Here is a 19,536-nt window from a genome sequence, read left to right on the forward strand (position 1 = left end):
TATAACAGGAGAAAAAAATTTAGGAAAGTTGTGTGCATCGTGGGCCCACCTGTATTACACCCTGCCCCATGTAGTGTTGAACTTGTTAATGTAGAAATACATAGTGGTGGAATATTTATTGATATTTCTCGTCAGGACTTGGTGCACAAAACTGTGGTGTTTTAATTAAACACAGTGTGTTTTACACAAATTCATCATGTGGTGTCTAGCTTGAGACAATTTCCATTTTTTTACTGCATGTTTTTATATTTTATTGTATGTTGTAAAAATAAAACCTTTCCTTTTTCAACTTTAGTAATTTTCTATATAACTGCTTTAATATAAGTACTGTCATGCAGTGATGGGGTGATTTTTAGAACTTTACTCCATAGGAAAAAATAGCTCAAATAACTGGCTTCACGTTAGTGGGTGTTTGCCAGTTTCGCATGGCGCTCACCTTATCTTTTTCAGTGGCCACACCAGCTCCACTCATATGGTGACCCAGGAAAAAGGTCTCGCAGAGCAGCAGGTGAACATGGCATGCGCTGTGGCTGTTAGGTTCATTGGGGAGCTTCCCAGCAACTTGAGCCTGGAAGCTGCTGTCATCTTCAGGACCAGGTGGAGGGTGTAGAGAGCATCATCAAACAAGCACCCATGGATCAGTAGATCATCAAGGTAGACTAAACACTAGGTGAAGCCGTGTCAGTGCCAGGACCCCCTCCATCAGGCATTCGAAGGTGGCTGGTGCATTGCATAGGCCGAACGGCATGACGTTGAATTGCTACAGTCCCCTGAGAGTGGAGAAAGCTGTTTTGGCATCAGCTCCACCTGCCAGTAGCCACTTTTCAGATCAAAGGAGGAGAACCAAGACGACCCAGACAACAGATCCAAGGACTCATCAATTCAAGGCTTGATCACAGTGTCCAGCTTTCGATAGTCCATACAGAACATCCAACTGCCATCTTTCTTAGGAGCCAGCACTACTGGCAACTTCCATGGACTGTCAGACAGTTCTATGATCACAGCCTCTTGCATCTCATTCATGGCACGCTCTGCAGTTGCTCGCTTTGCTGGCATCAGGTGGCGAGGTCTCAGTCGGATAAGCTCCCACACCTGCTTACTTTGCTCCAGACTCAAACCCTCAGTGTTCTTTTCTCCCAGTGATGGCTTTCTTTATTGAACTGGATTCAGTCAGCAACCTGGGGGGCCTTACCCAACTGGTCACCGGGGTTCCGCGTCTTCTTCACTGCCTGTGCTCAGGGCTGGCAGCTCCATCTCTTGCAGCCTGGGGTGCAGGGAGATGATGGTCTGTGGTGCTCAGCTTGGGTGAAGCTGGTACAGGTGTAAGGTCTTGGGTAGTCCCATCAAGGTGAAGGGTGATGAGAGGTCCTCCTTGAAATTTGGTTGGCAGCAGACGGAACTGACTGGAACACCACATCCAGTCCCGGGTCCTTGGGGCAGTTTGGACTGGTGAGTGCATGGGTGTCTGTACCGACTGGATTCCAGCAATAGTGCAGTGCATTCACTAAATACCTCCTCCTCTTCGCCTGCCTTCTGGAGTGCTGCTGCCAGACCCACTGGGGTGTTCAAACACACTTGATGTCTCAAATGATCAGGAGTCAGGCTGTATATAAATGGGTGGTTTACTAACTCTTCCTGCGCTTCTTTAGGGAAACGAGGATAACCTCTTAGGATGAGGTAATGGAGGTCAGCTGCAAAAACACCTACTCTCTTCCCTGGTTGACAAACACGGCTTTCTAGCTGCTCCTGGATCATCAACACAGGAGATGTGCCTTCAAACTACTGGTCCAATGCCGCCTGATAATCCGTGATCTCTTTGGGTGACAAATCTAGGAGCCCCTGGGTCTCCTTCTATGCCTTCCTATGCTTGTCTTAGTAATGACCCTCAGCTATGCTTTGGTTTCAACCATCACTCGAGAGCCCTGGGGTCACGGTTTGCTTCCCTGCCCCTACATTAAAGACTGGTGCTTCATTTTTGCTGTGGCCCTCGCTGCCATGCTCATGTTGGAGTGGTACCAGATCTACCTCTTTCCCTGCTTCAGTTACTCTCACATGTTCAGTTAAGCCCTCAGTTGTCAACAATCTGAACACCTCCCTTACTTCTCTTTATTGCTTCTTTTCTCCCCTTTCGCTTTTGCATCGAGTACCTTTGTTGACTTGGCGATTACAATCCTACCTTGCACTCCAGTCAATGACACTGCTGTGCCCTTCCATCTTCCGTGTGCTTGCTGCTTGAAGGCTGCTTTCCATTTATTTTCTCTGCTGTACGCAGCCACATCTCAACTTGCATTTATTTGACACCAATGCAGTGGTCCTCCCTCAGTTCCACGGGTGGTGGTGTAAGAAGACAGGCAGGAGACTGGAACTGCAGCTCACAACTTTATGGCTCTTTTAGAGCGAATACAGAATACAGGGGTATAATTGTTAGTCAGAAAAGGAGAGGAAAGTGGCAAAGGGGTACAGAGAACTGCTCTGCTAGGGCACTGGTGCAAGAATATGGGTTAGAGGTGTTGTAACAGAAGAAATAAGGTTCTTGATCCCAAGATGAAGTAAAACAGATGAGTTTATTGCATGCAAGGAACAATAAAGCCGAAGTCTTGTTTCCCGCAAGAAACAACAAAACCAAAGTATTGTTCCCCGTACTGGTACAAACTTTTGGGTTATATAGTGTCTTTTTCTCCGTTTCTGACGTCACTCGGTCTGATGGTAAAGAGGGGGGTTCATGGTATTTGGCCAGTTTGCGATGTTCTGGCCAAATGGTCAGTTTAAGATTACACCCAGGGGGGTTCCTAGCTTGCATCTGCAATCCTTATCAGTTAACCCCCTTTCCTGCCATAAACCCCAGCTTGTGACTTAGAAGTCTACACCTCATTAAAGGATTAAATTCAAACCCCCGTTTTCACATCTTTCTTCATTCCCCCCTTATAAAATATGGCATACGTCAGTGTAGCCTATTTTTATACATACAATGTCAGGGCAGATCTTTCCTTTCTTGGCGAACAGGTATGTATTGCCATGACATTGTACGTTCCACGGTTATAGCAAGATGTGATACATGTTTTTGTGCATGTGATGATTACAATTATACATATAAACAATACTATTCCTACAAATAAACACCGTAAAAAGGTACAAGTAATAGGTTTATTCCATGCTGAAAAAAAAGGTGTGAAGGCTGAAGAAGGCTCCACGGCCGAAACGTTGTGTTCTCTTTCTTCTTTTTTTTCAGCATGGAATAAACCTATTACTTGTTCCTTTGCAGCCTATGCATGCTGACGCAGCTACCCACCTGAACTGTAAAAAGGTTCCACCCCAGGCCCCAAACACAGACTTTACCCAAGACCCAATTCCCCAATTTTCAGTATAATAGTCCTGATATTTCTGTCCCTCATTGTAAATGTGTTGGGCCAGATCTGAGATGTGCTCAGAATTATCAGGAATATATGTGCAGCATTCAGTGCCAATTACTGCACAAGTTCCTCCTTGGGCCGCCAGTACATAATCTAAAGCTAGTCGGTTCTGCATGGCCACTGTTCTGAGGGCTACCATCTCATCATTAACAGCCTTCAGACTAGATGAGGTAGAATTTGCTAATTCTTCTAAAGTCGAGGCCATTTGAATTAACTCTCGACTCAGAAAGTTCATGCCGGCTTGTGGAAATATTATACCTAAATAATATTCCCAATCAGCCAATTTTCTTTGTGGTCTGTGGTTAGGTCGGAAGGGGCTGTGGGTTTGAACACGGATATGAGGAACCACATATCCTAAATAACATGAGCCAGACCACTGGGCTGGCAACCATGGGTAGGCTCGTTTTCCACAAATGCAATATGTTCCGTTTGGCGCTCCCCATGCCTCTGAAAATAAGAAGCTTATACCGAATTGTGGGGTGTGCCGATCCCATCCTGGAATTTGGAAGGATGGATATATTAGAGGTGGATATATTTGCAGCGATGGTAAGGTTGCAACGACTGCATCCAACCAAGTGCAGACCATTAGTGTGCTGAAAACATGTGTTTCCCTCACGTTCCTTATTTAGAGTCAGGTATGGTGGTGTATGGCTTCTGTTATATTTAGGAGCGTAAGAGCCTGTGAAACTCGTGGGCTCTAAGCCTCGCTCCTGTAGATATTGTAATGTTGTGCAGGTTAAAGTCGTGTTATGGCAACCCCCATAGTTTGTCATATTAAAATGTCCTAAATTATCCCTCCAAATGATCATACCTATGACTTCCTCGAGACGCCAAGGAATGGTCACCATAGGAAGTCCTCCCTGTACATATTTGGGTAATGCGGCACACACCCAGCAGGCACTTTGGTTGGTTTTCTTAGCTGTCAGATAGGAGAGGCCTAAAAAGGAATTCATTCCATGTTCTCCTTTGTGGGAGAGATGATCATTAATCCCTGCGGAACATAGTCCTACAGCAACAATTATCGTTATTAACAGAAATTATTTCATTCTGAGTCTGCAACTGGGGATGAGGCTCGTCAGCAGTGTGACGCGTGGATCCAGCGATCTTTTCCTTCCACTCGAACCGCAGACTTTGTTGTCAACAGGATCTGGTAGGGTCCGTCCCACCTGGGCTGGAGAACCTGTGAAGGAAATTTCCTGATCCACACCCACTCTCCTGGGATGAGGTCATGCCCTCCTTCAGGTGGTGGTCCCCACGCCTCCAGGACCTGCTCGCGGGCTCCTTGGGTGGCCTCTGTCAGCAACTTGCAGTAATACAAAAGAATGGTTGATCCATCTGAGGAAACCCCAGTCTCAGCACCTGTAAGAGAGCTTGTTTCAAATTATTACAGGCGGCTTTTGCTGCGGGAACCAAGGCAATCTTGTCCTTGTACTGCACTCCCCCCTTAAGCAGATCTGTTAAGAGTTGTGCTCACCTTGTAAAAACATTGCACACAGGCCCTGTTCAAATTTCACAATGCTAGACACAAAAGGGCCTTATCATAACTGCTTCTATTAGACACTCTAAAGCTGAAGCAACTCAGACTTGTGGGTTTCCTCGTCAGGGGAAGCACTCAGAATACCATCAACATACTGAGTGATCACAGTCAGTTGAAGCCACGTGATACCCTGTTCTGGATAGTCATTCTTTGTAATGCATAATATTCCAACCCAATAGATCTGGGATAAAACCACCCATTAAAATCTGGTACTCGGCAAGTAAAACGCTGTCCCAATACTCCTGTGGTCTCCTGCCGTCTTCCCATATACATTAATCTATAGCACACTGTTTAACAGAAGAGTGAAACAAGCATGACAGTAGTGCTCCAGTATCCCCTAACAGAGAAAGCAACACTCCATTAACAGTACATTTTTAACCACTGGACTGGGACAGACTTAGGGAGGCTACAAGGGATTTACAGGATCTAACCGTTGGGTAAACAGATCTTCTCACAAGACGTTATTCTCCCCAGTCTCGATTCTAAACCTACAGCGTTTCAGCATGTCTGGTTTCGAGACATTCGAATAAAACCAAATTGTTTCCACTATTGCAACTAATTGTATAAAAATACAAAAACTGTTTAACTACTTTTACGTCCACCTGTACTGTACTTATACGTTTCAGACGCTTTTATATTTTCCAATCTCCTTAAGTTGATTTTCGTCAAGTCTCTTTAGTTACGTCTCTAGCCAGTCCCGTTGGCTAAACACACTCACACCGTCATTTAGTAGACCAAAACTCACAGTTACGCACACAAATTCATAAAACACACATACACATCGAGAATATATTTTTCTCTTCGTACTACAATGTGCTGTATTCTTGTTTTACTTCTACATTAATCCTTTTAATTCCTGAAGCGCACTCCAGGTTCGCTGCATTTCTAATTTCGGGTGCGGTACTTTAGCCCACCGGTCAATATCTTCCGGTTTTGGATTTGATCGTATGGGGGAATCAGGGAAGGTAGGTGCGAGTGCAGACCCCCTCGACGGAGTGCAAAACAGTTAGAGTGACGCTGTCATCAACAGCGTCAGCCCCCGCTACATCAGGCCCTCTCCCGCTTAGGGTGAGAGTACAGGTCTGCGGGCGCCCTCTGTTTAAGAAGGGAGTTCCTGTTCCGTCTCTATCACACTCGTACCAGGTGTCATCCCACTCAGACCCCCTGTCTCCATGTGGGTCACTGTGGGAATTGATCCCAATTATTTTCATTTCCTGCCTGTGTGTTCCCCTATGGGAGAGCAGGATATAACACATGAACTAGTGCAGTGCGACCAGGAACTAATTCTTCTTTTAGTTTCTGATTCTCCTGCACTGCCTCTTTTCGCTTTTGTTTATACTCTTTCGTAGCGAGTAAAGTATCTTTTCTTCTGTGTTTTTGTTTTCCCCGTAAACACACTTTTAAGAAGTCACATCCCAATTTATTTTTTTTCTCGTGTATCTGCCACCACTGGTGCCGGCCGTGCACCAGGGTGGGAGCTACATGCTTGTGCTTTTGCCAATCAGTACTCATATGCTTTCTTTACAGGCATCTTCGCCCCAGACTCCCTCTGACAAACTCAACTTTTCGCATATTTTTCTCCTTTTTTTTTCCTGTCAACTTACAGTTTTCCGATATATAAACGGACCCTTCCCACTTTCTCAAACCATCAGTTAGCACACATGTTCGGTCTCTTTTACTTTTGTCGTGTGTGAGGTAACAGCTCATGCAGTAAGGGGATGCTTTCACTTGAAAAACCTGTGCATTCCTGCACTCATTCAGCCAAGGGCGTCTGTTACCTCCAGATCTAAATGCCTCTCAGAGACTTTAGAGAGGACTTGCACCACACTGTTCACAGGTAAGGAACGAGACCTCGAAAACCCCCTTTCTTGATCAGTAATTGACCATCCCCAGAACGCCAGCATCGCTGCTTTTGCCCCGGGGTGGACTTACGCACTGAGCTCAATCAGGGCGATTCTCGGGTCTCAACGTCCTTTAAATCCTGCTACTTAATGCTTTGTTCTTTTATTATGAGGTGTGTTTACGTTAGTGTCGTGCGTGTGTATATGTATTTCACAAACAAGGAAAATACCAAAAACATACATACATATATATCTTTTCTACTTCTGTTTCTTTTAAAACAAAAAACCACGCCACGCCAATCTGTGCACGAGGCGTAGCTAATCTCAGGACCCCGGGCGCAATTAAGGCCCACACCAATCCTGGATTATACGTGCATTTAATGTACCACTCAGCTCCAGAACCCCGGGCGCAATTAAAGCCCACACCGATCCTGAGCCTCAGAACTCCGGGCGCAATTAAGGCCCACACCAGTCCTGAACTACGTGCATTTAATGCACCACTTGCTCTAGAACCCCGGGCGCAATTAAGGCCCACACCGATCCTGAGCCTTAGAACTCCGGGCCCAATTAAGGCCCAAACCAGTTCTGACCTTCAGAACTCCGGGCGCAATTAAGGCCCACACCAGTCCTGAACTTCGCGGTAAGGGTCCAAAACCTGTTCAAAAACTCCACGCGCAATTAAGGCATACACCAGCTTCGAACGCCAGTACACAATACCGCGGACCGCCTGCCAGACCAAATTCTGGGCTTACAGCAAACAACCCATTACATACACCGGTGTCTTCCCCGGGCCAGAGGAATTCGGGAACTCACGTTTACTCCGTCATCTCGGGATAACTTTCAAAATTAAATTATGCATGCAAACCTGTGAACTAGAAAGATAACTGAGATATCCATCCATTTATAATGGTGGCTAAGTGGTTAGCATTGCTATCTTGGAGCACTGGGGTCCTAGATTCAATTCCTGCCATCCTGTGTGTGTGGGGTTTGCATGTTCTCTCTGGGTTACATGGTTTTTCTCCATATGTGTGATTTGACTCCCTCTGGCACTCCAAAACATACTGGTAAGTTAATTGGTTTATGGGAAAACTGGCCCTGGTGTGTGTGTGTTTGTGTCTGTCTGTCCTGTGATGGACTGGCGCTATGTCCAGGGTGTATTCTGCCTTGTGTCCGTTGCTTACTGGGATAGGCTCCTAATCCTCTGTACTGGATAAAGAGATTAGAAATGGATGGAAGTAAAGGCACTGTGTGGATTGAACTATACACAGTGTTAGAAACCTGCTATGAAATGGCAGCATATCACTGAGAATAAAATATTTTATAGTGCTGGCTTAAGTAAACAGCCTTTCCACCTCTCTTGCACATCAGTATCCATACCTAGTTATTTAAACAAATTGCCTCTAATTATAAACATCTTAATATGCTGGCTCTGTGGATCCGCATCAGCGATGTTTGCCCATTCCTTCAATTCATGTGCATCCAACACACAGTTCAATGCTAGCAACTACACAAAATCTAAAATACAATCCTCATTTCAGTATCTATGTAAACATACAGTCTGTTAACTTCATCATCTTCATCAAAAGTATGCCTAACCCCATTAGGAAGTGTTCTTGTTATCAGTGTATTCCTCAGCTATCCCAAAATTATCTTCTTACCAACATCTCTAGTTTTTTATCCTGCAATAACTCAGCCAACACTTAAATCTCGAAAAGCTGCTTGTGTTCATTTCTTTAAATCACAATATCATGTGTAAATACTGTCCATATAATACTCTGCATTGTGGAATAATAGTTTATTTTAAAGGGAACTAGAGAAACTAAGAACTAGAGAAATCAAGAAAGGCTTTTTTTTCTAGAATTAATAAATGCACATCCTGTTCACTGGGGAAATTAAATCCACACTGAGCAATCTTCAATATGTTCAGAATATGACAGCGAGAATCCTATCAGGGATGCATTACACCTGTTTTCAAGTCCTTGCATTGGTTACCTATCAGGTTTCGAGTCAACTTCAAAATCCTCATCCTCATTCAGTACCTACAGTATATGGCTTATTATCTGTCTACTCCCCACCTTTGTCCGTCTGACTCTGGTCTTCTAGCTGTCCTCAAGAACATCTACATTCTGTGGGTGACAGGGTCTTCTCTAGCTGCACCCCAGAGCTCTCAATTTGTATTCCCAGTGATATCAGTCACGTACCCTGAGTGCATTTAAATCTAACCTCAGAACCTTTCTTTTCAGAAGACTTAGTGTCTGTATCTGCTTCATTTTCTAATTTTGGTAGCACCTTTAACTGCTTGTCTTTCTTATATCTGTTTTTATATCTACTGTATTGCTTTGAGATGCCACTTTTAAAGGTGATATATAAAATAAAGTTTTTTATTATTGTTATAGAGAAACATGATCAGTTTTCCCTGGTCCAGATAAAAAGATCTAAAGCATACTAGTTTGTCACTCTTCTCATTCCCTTTGCTAAATAACTTTTCATACTAATCTGATCAATCTAACTGCCTGTTTTCTGTGCTTTCTCTATCCTGCTAGATTTGCAATTATTCTGAACATTTTGTTCTTTAAATAACTCATTTCTAAATACCTTTTTTCACTGTTAACATCTTGCAGCAAAGCTGCGACAAAATATACACTTAGCACAGTTCATCCTGCTACCAACATTGAATAACAAAATCTTAAGATTTCTATATTTATGTCTTTATTTAGTGGTTTCATTAGTGACAAAGGCTAAACTTTCTTGGAAAAATGTATTTTATGTGTTGCAGAAAAAACTGACTTGCTTTAACAAAGTATGTTTACAAATCCTTTCACCTGGCAATCTACCTGAATGCCCAACTATCTGAGAAGCCCTCCATGAAACCATGGTTGCTATTAATTCATTTAGGGCTTATTGACAGAATTGCTGTTTTTTATGCATGCTAATTTTCTGATTCCTCACTCTGTTTCATGTTTATAGATAAGACTTTATCGATCGTGAAGGGAAATTGATGTACATGATGAACATGTTTGCATGTTCTTTTGTAACATACACCTTTTTGTGATTTTTTTTGTATATCTAAGCAAGTGTTCCTGCATCCCTTTTCTGCACTTTAGTCATGGCTTTTTTTCTGTTTGCTTATTTCAAAGCAACACCTGCTAAATTTCTAAAACTTTTTACTCATGTTTGTAGAGAAAACCGGTTCAGGGACGCCAAATATGTAATCATAGTGGCTCTCTGAAGGCACCAGTTCTGTAGGGTTTGGGCGTTTACTGTGACAATTATTAATTGTAGCAGTAAATCACAAAGTTGATTCTTTTGGTGGCTTTAGAATCCAACCATGCGATATAACTCAAACAACTCACACACACAGGTACTAATACACGAGGATACATTTATTAATACATAGAATATGCATATAAACCTAACAGATCTTAGCGAGAGGGTTATCAGAATACAAAAGGTATATATTCAATCAGTTACAAAGTGTTACACATATCAAGAGGACATACGTTCAGTATATCATTCATTAAGACCGTTTCGTAAAGTGAACTTGGTTACAACTTCTACATTAGATACTCAAACAAGTACATAACTCTTAGGAATTAAATTGATATCAACTTGTTGGGATAACAATTGAATTCTCGAGCTGTAATGCATTGAAGTTGAATACTCATCCAATCTCTGGGGATTCAGATCTCCTGCGGACTCAAAGAAACAGTTGCAGGCTGTTGCTGTCCAATCCGCGCTCTCTGGCTCCGTGCCAGGCTGTGCTGTGCGGCTTGCGACGGTGCGCTGCTGATGCTCATTGTTGGCTTTAACTAGCAAAGTTTGTCCACAGGAGAAAAGATGACTGTGGGTCCCAGCAAGTCAGGAAGAGGACCGGTTCGTTCCTGATGAAGAGCTAGTTCTGATTAGTAATTCAGCTGTCCACAGTTCCGACCTGTTCACGAGGCCTGCTGCTGGTTACTCTCTGGCAACCTCCACTCTAGACTCTTAGAACAAAGGAAAGTTCTGGCACTCGGACACACTGGCCGTTCCGTGGTTATCCGGGCTGAGTCTCAGGATGGTCAGGAGGCGCGCTGCGAGAATGTCCTGCCCTTGGGAGCCTTCTGCTCCTGGGCCGTCCTCCCCTGGAATTCTCACAGAATCTTGTTGAATCTGAATCTGAATCTCTCAGGCTCTCTGTGTTGCCTGTTTTTACCTGGAGGAACTTCAGCTCATTGATTGGCTGAAAGTTCCATGGGCATCAGAGTCCCACGTGGGTTACTCGGCCCTACCAGTCCCTGATTGGTTGATCAAGGTGAGATATGAGTCACTTAGTCCTGACACTTAGTAATGCAGTCCAGATGTCCAACTCGCACTCCCTAGACAGATAGGCGCCAATGGATAACCATTGATCATGATAGCCAGGCTTAGCTAAGTGCATCCCCCTTTGGGAGCTGTCCTTATCAAAAGAAAACATCTTGCATGAATAGTTTCTCTGTGGCTGCACCACAGAGATGAACAGAGAAATGGGGCCTCATTTGGGAAGCTCAGAAACACTTAATTCTGCCTTATTATTAAGCCTCGCCGCTACATGTGCATTTTTGTATTTTTTACACCTCTAGCACTTTAACATCCTGAATTTTCATTTGCCTTAATTTGTAGAATGAACTTGAGTTTTAGCCTAAAGAAGTTTTCATTATCTTTTGTTTCTTGTCCTACAACTGTTATTATTGATCACCGAATTATTGTTCTTGACATGACTTCATTCAGCCTTTCCTGAACGTCTATGACAGGCAGAGAGAGTGCTGTTTCTGGTGCGATCTTTTGCAGCTGACATTTCACTGTTTTAAACGAACAAGAAATTAGATTGCTCATAGATCACTTTTCCTATATAAACACAGCGTAATTTCCCTCCAAAAATCCTCTTTTTCTTGTTCGTTTTAGAGACCTTGATCGAAACTGATTTTAGATGTCAGAAAGGATTTCTTTTCTCTGTATTTCCTACATTGCTTTGTCGAGATTTTAACTTTATATCTAACTTTATATCTAGGCTCAGATTTCAACTATAAATCGTACAGTAATTAATAGCAGTAAATACTGATGTTTTGCGCCCTCTTACCACAAAAATATATATGTTTTGTAGCTGGGATGAACTTTATTTCATACGCGTAGCTACTGCGATTCGGACACGGACGGTTAAACATGGCGGCAAATCAGACACCCACAGAGGGGGGGGGGGGCGTCTTCTCGCCTCCATAACTAAAATGCCAAATAGGATTGGCTTAAGCGACATACACAGTCGTGTAACTGACAGTTTGAGGTAGCCTATCGTGTACATTTTGCTTTGTTGCTGATAGGTTAAGCTTTCGAAACTCTGCCCCAAAGTCATGTGACTGATTTTTCGCCCTGTTTCGTTGGTTAAACGCAATGATCACAAGCACCACCATGGTAACTGGAATGTGTAGTTTTTAATTCCGTTTGAATTATAACTGTACGTACTGTCTTCGTATTTGGCCAGGGCTTTAAAGAGAGGGCGAAAAATTTTCGGTGCCGTTGTCTCCGCTTTAAAGGTACCCCCGTTGCGGAAGAATTCGATCTCGGGACGTTTGCCCAGCGTACTATTAGTCATGAAACAAATGAGAACTGCAGTTGCGCATTTGAAACAGAATGCTACTGTATTATTGTGGCTTTAATTTAGTTTGAGACACTCCAGATGAACAAGCAGACACATCACTATTGCTAAATCGTTACAAAAGACACCAACTAATGACCAGTAAAGTTATAACTGAACTGGAAATTAAACTTATCAAATTAGTTGAGCAGAAAAAAAATGTTTATTGTTCCTCTGATCTTCTAAGCATTTAGATTTTTTTAAAGTTCAATTTTCTTTAGCACAGTGTGCCTCTTGCTTACTTTTCAGAACTTTAATTTTTCCTTGAAATAAACTTTTCTCTCACTCCTCCTGTGTCAGTAGAAGCTTACATTTCAAATTAAGTTATTTTTTAGTCAGTTCCAACAACTTACTTTCAAATTGGGGAAAATCTCGCTGGCGTGTTGTTTTGCTAAGTTGTTGTTGTCATTTACAACAATGACAACCTGTGCATAATCCTTCAACATTACAAGAGTAACGCTATAACGGGAGTCATAAAAACGCAAGAAGCCACATTGAATGAGGTTTTGGAATTGTAAAACAACGCTTTTCTTGTCTGTCATTTGGTTTGTGTACCAGTCCATCAAGAACTAGCACCATCATCACGTCAGTCCTACACAACCTTGCGATTGACTAGGATGAAGCCACCTCTTCCATCTCCAAGGCATTCAGCACACTCTGGTTGTTTTTACACAGTCATTATTGGACCACAGCCACAGGACAGGAAGGGACAGTTAACTATCATAAATCACTTTTAAGACGCCAAGTTGTTTTTAGTGTATGCTTGGGTGCCACCCATTTCCTCATTATCCCTTCTTTCCTCTGATAACCACAAATATGAAGACCCATCACAATAAAGTATTTAACAGATCTATTCAGTTGACTCCTAGATTTTAAATAACACATTAAAGCTCATGCTCCAAGTAAATAACTGTTCTCTTCACTCCCTAGGATATCTTAAAATTCACAGCTAGTAATAATGATTGCCATTGAACATAATTAATAGTAAATGACACTTTTGTTAATACACACATATTAATAAACTTCATTATTAATAAATGTAGTATGAGAGTTAAGCAATTTGAGTTAATTATTGCAATAATTTTCCAAGCGATGGATGCAATAATTATTATATTTTATTTGATTGTAATAATAATTATTATAAAAATATTAATATTATTTCCACTACATTTGGGAGCCTTCTAATGCAATCTAGCATTATGCCACGTGCGGTACTAAGTTGCTTAAACCAGTGGTTCTCAAACTTTTTGGACCAAGTACCACCCCTGATCAAACCAAAGCATCCAAGTACCACCTACAAGTCATCTTCTCATAGGAACCCCACAAAATCTCAATGAGCAACATGAGTACACACGTATGCACACACTCCTATACACATATAATAAATATTATAATAAACTTTATTTGATATAGCACCTTTAAAGGTGGCTTCTCAAAGTGCTTTACAGAAAAAAACAGAACAACAACAAATAAAAATATACAATAAAAAAGCACCATTTCAATGAGAGGTGCACCTGTTTAGTCGAGCAAAGCAGATGTGAATTCATTTTTCGAGCCTTGATACAATTTACAACAGAGTCTAACAGATTTTAAATTGTTAGGCATTTTCTTGAGGCCAAAGATCTCGTGGTGGATGCTGCAATGCGTCCATTCGTTTCTGGAGCAACCTCTCTAATTCGTGCAACTACACCGCTTCGTCGGCTTGTCATTGCTCTAGCACCATCTGTACAAACTCAGACGCATTTTATCCAGCCGATGATATTCTCTTTGATAAATTCATTCAGAAGCTGAAATATGTACTCTGCTGTAGTTCCCGTTGGCTTACAGAACGGAAAGTCCTCATGGGACAAACTCCCACTCAAACTCGTATCTAACGTAAACGAGCAAATTGGCCAAATCGACTAAAGACTCATCTAATTGCAGTGAAAAACATCTGCTCATCTTAACGCACTCTATCAGCATACTTTTGATATCATCCACCATTTCAATAATTCTATGAGTGATTATGTCTTCCAGAGGGGGCAGCAGGTCGAGCTGTTTAGCAATTTTTCTCCACACATAATACGTGTCAGCTTTTTTGCCAACGGTAAATAAGGTTCTTCAAAAATAGTGGGGCTTACCTGCTTTAGCAATCTGCAAGCTTGCATTTTTCCCCATTTCCGTTTCATTACTCTGTCTCAGAAGTTAAAAGAAGTTTTTATTTCATGCACATGGGAGGAAACAGAGACACTTGGTGTATTTTTCTCAAATCAACTTTTTAATTTTTTTTTCAAATTAATTTTTTCAATTCTTAAATATTTCTCCTGCTTCTCTATTTGCTGGAGATACGTTTTTTAAAATACAATTGGTCACTTACGTTCATAGCACACATTCCTATAGAATGGTATAGAATTACATTGTAGCTCTATGTCCACTCAAGTATTAGCACGTGCTGTATCGTAGTACGTAGGCTGCGTATTCGACACGTATTCAAATAGAAAATATGAAAACCTGTCCTGATTTTTCAGCGCACACAACAAAGTTCCAGGGTCATATGGCGTACCAGCTGGCGTCGCTCCGCGTACCACTCCTGGTACACATACCATAGTTTGAGAACCACTGGCTTAAACCATATAAAGACATGGTTTAAGTTAGTCCACTGCTTAAGTCACATCTAGAGGGCAGCAGCTATTACCTTGTGTTCGTTGCAATTGAGAATAGGTTTAGTACGGTGCTGCAGACTAAGCACAGTGGCAAGGTTAGTTGCAATTGGTCTTAAGGTGGGGCACAAGTTTAAACCGCAGCTGCGTACTAAGCACGGGTTGAACTCCTTTTAGTACGCTACTTTCAGTTAGTTACAATTGACCCTACAAGCCCACATTTCCTAAAAGAAGGTGAGGAGTAAATACACAACATATTGACTAGATACAGTGTCAATTTACCTTCTGCAACTGTTCAGGTTTAGAGAACAACTCTAAACCCGAGGAAAGCGCAGCACAATAAATAACCTAAGCAGGATTCTACATGTTAAGTTATTTTCATATTGCAATTTGATAAACACATTAATTAATGCATTGATAGATTAAAATGGGCCTGTGTGAGATGTTGGATGATGCTGTTGTTGAATCCAAGTGTGAAACTTGGAGTCTGTATGATGTGTGATTTGGGAGAAGCCTCAGAGAGAGACTTACGTTTTGGGAAGCCAGTAAGCACTTTAGCTGCCTTTGTTATCAGAGAGAATTGTTGAAGGTGTTAAGTTAGGATCTCAAAATGGAGCTTTAGCTTTTGTTAGTTTGTGTGTTTTTTCTACCAGTGTAATTAAAAACCACTGGTTTTGTAAATTTAGTCTGTGTTTGTGTCTGTTTTCCTGAGACCCATTTTTTTAAAGGTTTACTTGCTACAGCACTCCAACACCTGGGTGTACCGCAATTTACCGTATGCAGATTAGATTATGTTAATAGTATCATCTTGTAAAACCGCCAGGTGGAGCTAATAAAGCTTAACCTCTCATATACAGCATTTGAGCTGTCACCAGAAAACACCCGGTTTCGAATCCCAATCACTGCTGAGGGACAATCTTTATTCAATTAAGAATTTAAGACGATACTCTTTAGACTTTTAAATTTAAACTGTATATTACAGCATGTAAATTATTATACATTAAAAAGTTGGCTTATTATATGAAAGCAAGATTGCTCAGTTGGATAACCTACCACCCTTTTCATAAATATTTTAATTATGCAGAAATATTTTATGCATCAAAGTCTTTACCAAGATATTACTAATAGTATTAATAATGAATGACCTTGGACAAGCTGTAAACTCAAAGTATTACCCTAGTCCACATTCTTTGTAACCATCTTTGTAAACTAAAATACTTTACTTTTTCATTGACAAAAAGTAACACCACAGCATTTCGTTGATCTGATCAGGCATTCGTTTCCAATCATACAAAGTAAGTCTTGATAATCTCTGATTCACCATGGCTTTCACATGCTCATAGAAAATATTAATTTAGGAACATAAACATATTACTGTATGTAAACTGTACTGTATATGGCTGGTCTTGGTAGTTTAAAGAAAAAATACACACCAGTATTCCATTTCTCCCTAAACATTTTAGGCACCAAAGTCCTTCTGACCATATGACTGTACGTTTATATACTTTGTGAGAAAAGTGATAGTTTTAAGCTTTTCTGCAAATACGGTCATTATCGGAGTAAACAAAAGCATACTTTTAGAATTAGATTAATAGGGAATATAATATGGAATCGTGTATCTAAAGAAATGAATAACGACATAATTATATTCAGGTACTGTAGCACAAAGTGTAGTATAAGACTTTCTATTGATAGGTGTATGGCTGTTTCACCACTAGGCTACTCTATGTCACTATGGCTGTGGCGTGACAGCTTAAGTGACTTATAAGCATGAGGTCGGGTGTTCAAATCCAGTAATCGCTATGGGTTTTCTTTTAACAAATAAACATTTCTTTAAAAAACTATAATAGCAAATATTATTGGCATTATATTGACATTTTTTATATTTCTAAATATCACAACATGTTCGTACTATATGTACACAGCAGTACTGCAGGGTGTAGGGCGCCTGGCACTGTGGCCGAGGAGCGCCCGGCTGGGGCGCGCTCTCTCTCTCACCTGGAGTGCTGGCTGTGCCGAATTTCACTCCACAAAGTCTGAGTCTCTGTGTCTACATTGTTTGTAAACAAACCGGTTTCACAGGTTTTCTCTCACCTTCTTTGTTCTCAAAGGAGAATAGGGCAAGTCTTCCAATGAAAGACAGTCCACCTTCACCACACGAACAGACTGACACATGTTTTCTTAGAAAAACAGATTCACAATGCGAAGCTCTGTCGCTCTTCTGTGTAAAAAAAAAACAGTTTGAACACCATGTTTTTAATAAGCTGCTGAGTAAAGAATAGGAATGTTCCTGCTCTCAGCAGTATTGTGTATATAGTTTTATGTACAGGCTGCGAAAAGTTTCACAAGTAGAGGTCTTTAAAATTAGGTTGGGAAAATGATTTTTTTAATTCTTAAAAAATAAATAAAAAACGAGATATAATGATGTGTTCCTGCTTAGACATTGGACGACTTTAAAAGCTATAAAAACAGGTTTCGATAGTTAATAACCACTTTTTATGCATGAATAATGGGTGATTTTTCTTCCTCCTGATCAGCTAAGAATCTCTGCGTATGCTGTAAGGTTTTTACTTCTTAATTAAATTTTAAAAATACACGTTTCGAATAGAAAAAATCATATTCTCTTGTCTTCCTGGTATGTAGAACAGATCAGCAAGTCTTTTTTTCCCCAATCAGAGACTTTGAAAACAGCATGCCTAGGCTGCGTCAGAGGAGGAGGCGGCACCAAGAGAGGGAGGAAGCGCGGAGCTCAGTATTGCACAATGGCCGTAAAGCACCAATTGCGTCTGCATTCATAACTTAGTGTTTAAAATTAAACAACATGAGTCACTTTCTTTTTTATACCATTTTTAGAAAAAGCAGGATCTTATTGTACTTTCTAATGACATTACAGGTGGAAACATTACAGATTTTAATTATCTTTAGTTTTGTTATACATTTTAGAAAAGTTGCATCTACAGTATACATACACTTACATACATCTATACATACATATAATTATATCGTTATTAGTTTCTTTAAATACGCAATTCCATATTATATTCTCTATTAATAAAATTCTAAAAGTATGCTTTTGTTTACTCTGATAATGAGTGTATTTGCAGAAAATCTTAAAACTATCACTTTTCTCACAAAGTATATAAACGTACAGTAATATGGTCAGAAGGAGCTCATAAAAACGTTTCCGAAATAACCACGTGTAAGACTTTGATGCTTCCAATGTTTAGGGAAAAATGGAATACTGGTGTGTATTTTTTCTTTAAACTACCAAGACCAGCCACATACAGTACAGTTTCCATAATATGTTTATGTTCCTAAATTAATATAGTTTATGACCTTCAGATGCATTATGCTCCTCTTATTTTTATGCTCAGCTACTAAAATTTCCCTTTAGTTGTAAAATTCCATATAAATATTCAGTACTAAGCGGATTTAAACATGCACAGTAAAGAGATTAAATGATTAAATCTTTTCACTACTGACCATTGCACCACGAGTGCCCCTGTCAGTCATTTTGGCCAGCTAATCACGTACCGCGGTATGACTTAGGTACAGTAGTTGCGTGCAGTACAGGTTTGTACCGCACACTTTGAATGGCTGCATCTGTACATGTCACTACATTTAAAACGGAGAGCAGCAGACATTTTTTTTGTCTGTGTTGTCAGGCCGTGGAACAAGTTATCTAGCCACGTTGTTGAAGATAATACCCTGGCCTCCTCCATGCCGATATTGCAGTTTGACTTTACTACAGAAGTAGCTGGAAGGAAAGCTTAGATTCTTATTAATCAAACTAGCTAGATTGTAAAATGCCCTCTGCTTGTTTTTAACCTTTTCTTTTGTTCTTATTTTTGGGCACAGGTGTTATTGTGTGTATGTCTGTTTGTGCTCTGCAATGCGTACAAATATAATAAGAAAAAAAAGACAAAAAACAACTTTATTTAATATAGAAAACTTTACCCATTTTCTAAGGATAACAAATTACAAAATAAGCATATAGGGAATATGAGCAGTTAGAGGTGCAGCACGAGATACATGGTCATTAGAAAATGGAGCAGACACAATCACTAAATGCCTTTTTTGAGGGCTGGTGTTGACCAGCTTTTCTGCCACAGAGAAGGCAACATAGGATGTAGTCTGGTGATGTTTCTGAGAATTATATATTAACAGTATTCTGCACATTAGGGTCAAAAGTCATGCAAGAATCAGATATCACCCTTATACTGTATTCTTCAATTTTTAAATTCTGAAATTCACACACAGTGCAATCCACAGATTGTGTTACTGCATTGGTGTTTTGTAGGTGGTGGGAGGTGCCCAGTAGCATGAACGTAGTCTGTGAAGTGAAGCAGATTTTGAGTCATGCCTGATATAAGAGCCTGGATGCAATTAGAAAATTCAGAAACAGCTACTTCTGTGTATGGACATAGATTTGAGTATCATAAGCATACAAATGATAATTCAG

The 19,536-nt window shown here is 40.8% G+C and overlaps 1 protein-coding gene across 4 annotated transcripts in view; it reads left to right on the forward strand.

The window, feature by feature from the left end:
• tmem38b (transmembrane protein 38B) overlaps positions 1 to 19,536 on the forward strand; it is an 81,192-nt gene that overhangs the window by 11,903 nt on the left and 49,753 nt on the right. The window lies entirely within an intron of this gene.

This window comes from Lepisosteus oculatus, chromosome 3 (genome assembly GCF_040954835.1).
Source record: "Lepisosteus oculatus isolate fLepOcu1 chromosome 3, fLepOcu1.hap2, whole genome shotgun sequence".
Classification (NCBI taxonomy): domain Eukaryota; kingdom Metazoa; phylum Chordata; class Actinopteri; order Semionotiformes; family Lepisosteidae; genus Lepisosteus; species Lepisosteus oculatus.